Source organism: Wolffia australiana, chromosome 7 (genome assembly GCF_029677425.1).
Source record: "Wolffia australiana isolate 7733 chromosome 7, ASM2967742v1".
NCBI classification, from domain to species: Eukaryota; Viridiplantae; Streptophyta; class Magnoliopsida; order Alismatales; family Araceae; genus Wolffia; species Wolffia australiana.
Genome location: NC_135841.1, coordinates 19,984,506 through 19,990,755, shown reverse-complemented (window position 1 = coordinate 19,990,755; position 6,250 = coordinate 19,984,506).

The following is a 6,250-nucleotide window of genomic DNA, read 5'->3' as shown; positions in this document are numbered from 1 at the left end:
GAAAGAGAGGGAGGGAGAGAGAGGGCATGGGGAGCGAGAGAGAGAGAAGGAGAGAGGGAGAGAGATATTAACATGACTACACATAATGATGACAAGCCGCATTTTCCAAGTCCCAGACATGTGCCTGTCAGGCAGAGCTGCCAGTCGTACGCCTCGACCAATGCGAAGCAAAATCGGCGTCCCTGCACACCGCCCAATACCTGTCTAGGGGACGTGGCACTTACCTGTCATCGTCAGCCGTACACCTCGGCTGCCACGAAGATCTTGAAGCTTCCAGAGATAATGAGTGTGCGCCGCCTGTTGCCTTGGACGCCGTCCCTCTCTGTTGTGCCCATACCGAAGCAGACATCTGTCGTGCAGTCCCAAGGCACCCCTCGTCTACCGAAAGACGACACCACGAATGCCGATGTGCGTCATCATGCCAAGTGTCATGACGACACCAAGTCAGTTAGGTATTTTCATTAATACCCTAAACCGCCCTTGGCGGCTATAAATACTGGATGATTCAGCATTTTTCATGTATGTGCTTTTCCTTTCTCTAATCCCGTTCTTCCTCTTCATGCTTCTCCCTCTCTACATACCTTCGTTCACTCTCCTTCATACTGCGCCATATTCTAACATGGTATCAGAGCATATTGAGGCCTTCAATGCCTCTACCGATGGCATTCCAATGCCTCCCAAAGCACATCTTGCTGCCACTCCGCAGCCATCTAGCACCTCCACTATGCCGACAACACCAACGGTGTCGATCAAGCTGACAAAGGCGAACTACCTGATTTGGAAAATACAAATCGTGCCTATTGTAAAGGCACAAGGCTTGGGTAAGCATCTCACTCACCCCCACCTCTTGAGGAAGAAGACACTGATGACGAAAACACTCCATGGAAGTGCAACGATCAGCAGGTACTCTCTACAATTATCTCTTCCATGACTATAGAGCTCCTATCTCTTGTCTCGAGTCGTGTTACAGCCAGAGACGCTTGGAGAAAGCTCAAGACAGAAATTTCGTCGGCTTCTGAATCATGCATCATGCAGTTAACCACCCATTTTCACTCTATCAAAAAAGGGTCTCTTCCCCTCGATGACTACATTTTGCATTTTCGCCAAGTTTTGGCCGAACTGGTCGATGCTGGAGAACCGGTCACGGAAAGAACAGTCAAATTTGTTTTTCTTCGTATGCTCAGTCCCACGTTTTTCTCCTTTCGAACTGGTGTGACCACTCACAACAAGAATCTTTCATTTGATGATTTAGTAGCCAATCTCTGCTCCAAAGTTTCCTTAGATAATTTTGACGATGATGATGACCCATTGGATGCACCTGTTGTTCCAATGGCACATCAAGGCCAGACCTGCCCCTCCAACCGGCCATCCTACCACAGCCAACCGTCGTCTTTTAATCGAGAATGTGGTAACCATCATAACACTGGTGGAGGAACCAGTCAGGGTCGTGGAGGACGCCATGGGCGCTTCATTCCTCGCTGCCAACTATGCCTTAAATAAGGTCACCGGGCTCCCAAGTGCCAGTCTTTCTCCTATGGACATATGCACTCTCCTTCCCCTTTGGCAGTCATGATGCATCCACCCACGCACACTTTCAGGGGACCTCCTCAAGTGTATGCGACGTCTTTTTCTGGATCCGACACATTAGTGCCTCGCCCAATGTTGCCTCCGAGACTGCATCCATACCAACAAGCTTGGTATCCAGACAGTGGTGCAACTCACCACTTCACCTCCGACGTTCAAAGCCTGTACGGGGTCAATTCCTACAATGGATCGGAGCAGCTGTATGTTGGCGATGGAGCAGGTTTGGCCATACACTCCCTTGGCTCTTCTCAAATTTCTTGAACACAGATTTATCGCCCTCTGCTCTTTAAAAATGTTCTTCATGTCCCTCAAATCTCAAAAAAATCTCCTTTCTATTAATAAGCTAACAGTTGACAATCATGTATTCGTTGAGTTTCATCCTAATGCATGATATATCAAGGATCACACGATGGGGAACTGCTCCTCACCGGAACAATTCATGACGGGCTTTACAGCATCAATACTCCATGGGCTACCGCATTTTTGGGAGAACGATCAACACCGGATATTTTGCACCTTCGGCTTGAGCATCCTGCCTTTTATATTTTGAAGAAAACAATTTATCGTTTTGGGTTTCCTACATCACACACTCTATATACTTTTTTTTTCTGCTTGTTGTCTTGCCAAATCTCAAAAACTTCCATTTACTCCTACTTCTCATACAATTGCACAACCTCTTCAAGTCATTCATTCTGACTTGTGGGGTCCTGCACCCGTCCAATCTCATTCAGGTTATTCCTACTATGTTTCTTTCATTGACAAATTTAGCAGGTTTACATGGCTCTACCCCCTAAAAGCCAAAAGTGATGTCTACTCAACATTCATTCAATTCCAACGCTTAGTGGAGAAGCAGTTTTCTTGCCACATTCAGACCTTCAATTAGGATCGGAGTGGTGAGTTTCAGTCGATGCATAAACACCTTCTAGAGTGTGGGATAAAACACTTTGTTTTATGCCCACACACTCCAGAGCAGAGTGGCACGGCTGAGCACAAACATCGGCATGTGATCGAGACCGCCCTCAGCATGCTATATCATGTCTCTTTACCCACAACTTTCTGGGATGAGGCAGTCACAACCGCATCATACCTCATCAACTGAATGATCTCGCATGTTTTAGGTAACAAATCTCCATTTGAAAAGTTACATTCCAGATTATCTGACTACCAGTTTCTCAAAGTTTTCAGATGTTTATGCTTCCCTAACCTACAACCTTATTGTAAAAATAAAATGTCTCCCAGATCTGAACAATGCATATTTTTCCCTTTTCTCCTATATTTAAAGGAGTTCGACAGTCTGATGGTCTGTTGGGCACCGAAAACTTTGAGAAACTGGTGAAGCCTGCTCTCCTGGTGAAGCCTGGTCAACCCCAGGACAGACTCCTCAACTCGCACTGTCTTCTCTTACGACTAGTACAACTTCATCAATTGCGCCTCTCCGCACTCGTCATATCTACAATTTACTTGGCATCCCTGACACGTCTCAGGTACGCCCTTAATGTCCTAAGACTCTGCCTCCCAAACCAACAAAAAGCTCACAAGCCTTGTGCGATCCGCGCTGGCGGGCTGCCATGGAGGCAGAAGTTTCTGCCCTCCATAAAAATGGCACCTGGGTGCTTGTGAACCCACCAATCGGTGTCAATATAGTTGGTTCCAAATGGATCTTTAAACGCAAGTTAAATGCAGATAGCACCCTAGAGTAATGTAAAGCTCGTCTCGTTGCTCAAGAGTTCAGTCAAGCCCCACGAATTAATTACCAGGTCACTTTCAGTCCGGTAGTCAAAATGAAGACCATGAGGCTTCTTCTCTCTATTGCCCTTTGTAATAATTGGGAAATCAAGCAACTAGATATCTCTAACGCCTTCCTACATGGTGACCTTAATGAAACCATCTTTATGAAACAGCCCCCTGGTTTTGTTGACCCAAAGCGTCCTCATCATGTATGCTTACTTAAAAAATATCGGTATGGCCTTAAACAAGCACCTCGAATTTGGTATAAAAAGCTATCTGATTTTCTAATCCTCAAAGGCTTCCAGAGCTCTAAAATGGATACCTCCTTGTTCTTTAAAAACACACCCACATCAAAATTATTTGTCCTTGTTTATGTTGATGACATCCTTGTCATTGGTTCTAACCCTTGTGAAGTTTCAGGCATCATTTGTTCCATGCAAAGTGCATTCCGGTCTGCAACCTTGGGAACGCAACATACTTTCTGGGAATTGAAATAATTCCTCATTCCAAAGGTATTTATCTTTCGCGATCTAAGTTTTGGCAGAAATCTTGCAAACTGAAAATATGGTCGTATGTAGGCCCACTAAATCACCATGCACGGTGTCCTCGTCTGTGCCATCAAAAATGTCTGATAAGCCTGACCCAACATTTTACAGAAAAATTGTTGGCAGTCTTCAATATCTCACGATCACTAGGCCCGACATTGCCTATGCTGTCAACCCGGCATGCCAAAATATGCATGACCCCCAACCCATAAATTGTGCCGTTGTTAAACATTTACTTCGCTACTTGAAGGGCACGTCTGATTTCTCCTTATCCTACTCGCGCTCTACCCACATGAAACTTAAGGTCTACAGTGACTCGGATTGGGCGGGCGACCCAAATGATAGATGCTCTACGCACGGATATCTTATTTTTCTTGGTCCTAACCTTATTAGTTGGTCACCCAAGAAACCGAAGACACTGTCTCTTTCGAGCACTGAGGTAGAGTACAAGTCAGTGGCTCATGCCACAACTGAAGTTATTTGAGTCGAATCCCTTCTTCATGGACTTAACCTTCATCTAGGTAGTCCGCCCCTACTTTGGTGTGACAATTTAGTTGCCACCTATTTAATAAAAAATCCTATTTTTCACTCTTGTACAAAGCACATTGAGATTGCTCTTCACTTTGTACGAGAACGTGTCTCCGCGAATCTCTTGCAAGTATCTTTTGTGTCCACTAATGATCAACTTGCAGATATCAAAACCGTTAACCAAGCAACGTTTTCATTGGCTTCGTACAAAACTCAACGTGGTCTCTACCTTGGTTTTGCAGGGGATATTAACATAACTACACATAATGATGACAAGCCGCATTTTCCAAGTCCCAGACACGTGCCTGTCAGGCAGAGCTGCCAGCCGTACGCCTCGACCGACGAGAAGCAAAATCAGCGTCCCTGTACACCACCCAATACCTGTCCAGGGGACGTGGCGCTTACCTGTCGCTGTCAGCCGTACGCCTCGGCTGCCACGAAGATCTTGAAGCTTCCACAGACAATGAGTGTGCGCCGCCTGTTGCCTCGGACGATGTCCCTCTCTGTTGTGCCCATACCGAAGCGGACATCTGTTGTGCAGTCCCGAGGCACCCCTCATCTACCGAGAGATGGCGCCATGAAGGCCGATTTGTATCATCATGCGAAGCGGCATGATGACGCCAAGTCGGTTAGGTATTTTCATTAATACCCTAAACCGCCCTTGGTGGCTTTAAATACTGGACGATTCAGCGTTTTTCATGTATGTGATTTTCCTTTCTCTAATCCTTTTCATCCTCTTCATCCTTCTCCCTCTCTACATACCTTTGTTCACTCTCCTTTATACTGCGCCATATTCTAACAAGAGAGACAGGGAGAAAGAGAGAGATAGAGAGAGGGGGGGAGAAAGAGAGTGGGAGAGAGAGAGGGTGGGAGAGGGAGAGGGAGGGAGAGAGAGAGGGTGGGAGAGAGAGAATGAGAGAGAGAGAGAGGGAGAAAGAGAGAGGGAGAGAGGGAGGGAGAAAGAGGGTGGGAGAGAGAGAGGGAGAGAGAGAGGGTGGCAGAGAGAGAGGGAGGGAGAGAGAGAGGGAGAAAGAGATAATTTTCTTTTGTTTTCTAAAATTTTACACTAAACCGCGCGGTCACATGTGCAAATCTCTTCGCACACTTCCCTTCTAGGAGGCTCCACTAGGGAACGGCACGTCTGGAACGTGACGCCCCAGACGTGATGGGATGGATGATGTTCGTGACGAACGGTGACGTGATGAAATGTTCGTCACGTAACCGTCACGTCACTCGTCCAAGGATTTTCAAAAAATCTGTCATCGTCACGTCACTCGTCCTCCCATTCTTGTTTCGTAACGTCACTGTTACGGTGACGGCGTCACCGTCACTAGTAGCGGGAAATTCCCCTAAAATTAGACATAGAGAGAGGGGATTGAGAGAGAGGGACTGAGAGAGAGAGAGAGAGAGATCGGGAGAGAGAGAGAGAGAGAGAGAGAGAGAGAGAGAGAGAGAGAGAGAGAGAGAGAGAGAGAGAGAGAGAGAGAGAGAGAGCGGGAAAGAGAGAGAGAGCGAGAGAGAGAGAGAACGAAAGAGAGAGAGAGAGAGAGCGAGAGAGAGAGAATGAAAGAGAGAGAGCGAGAGAGAAAGAGAGAACGAGAGAGGGAGAGAACGAAAGAGAGCGAGAGAGAGAGTGAGAGAGAGAGAGAGAACGAAAGAGAGAACTAAAGAGAGAGAGAGAGAGAGACACTGTATTAAAATTCAGTCACGGACTTTTCGTCAAGTTACACGCCCGGACTACCTCGTCACCATCACGGCTCATCTGGTTCGTCACCATCACGGCTCAAAGAGAGAGAGAGAGAGAGAGAGAGAGAGAGAAAGATATGAGGGTTTTTAAGTAAATGCGGGTTTCCAGAGCTCTTTCA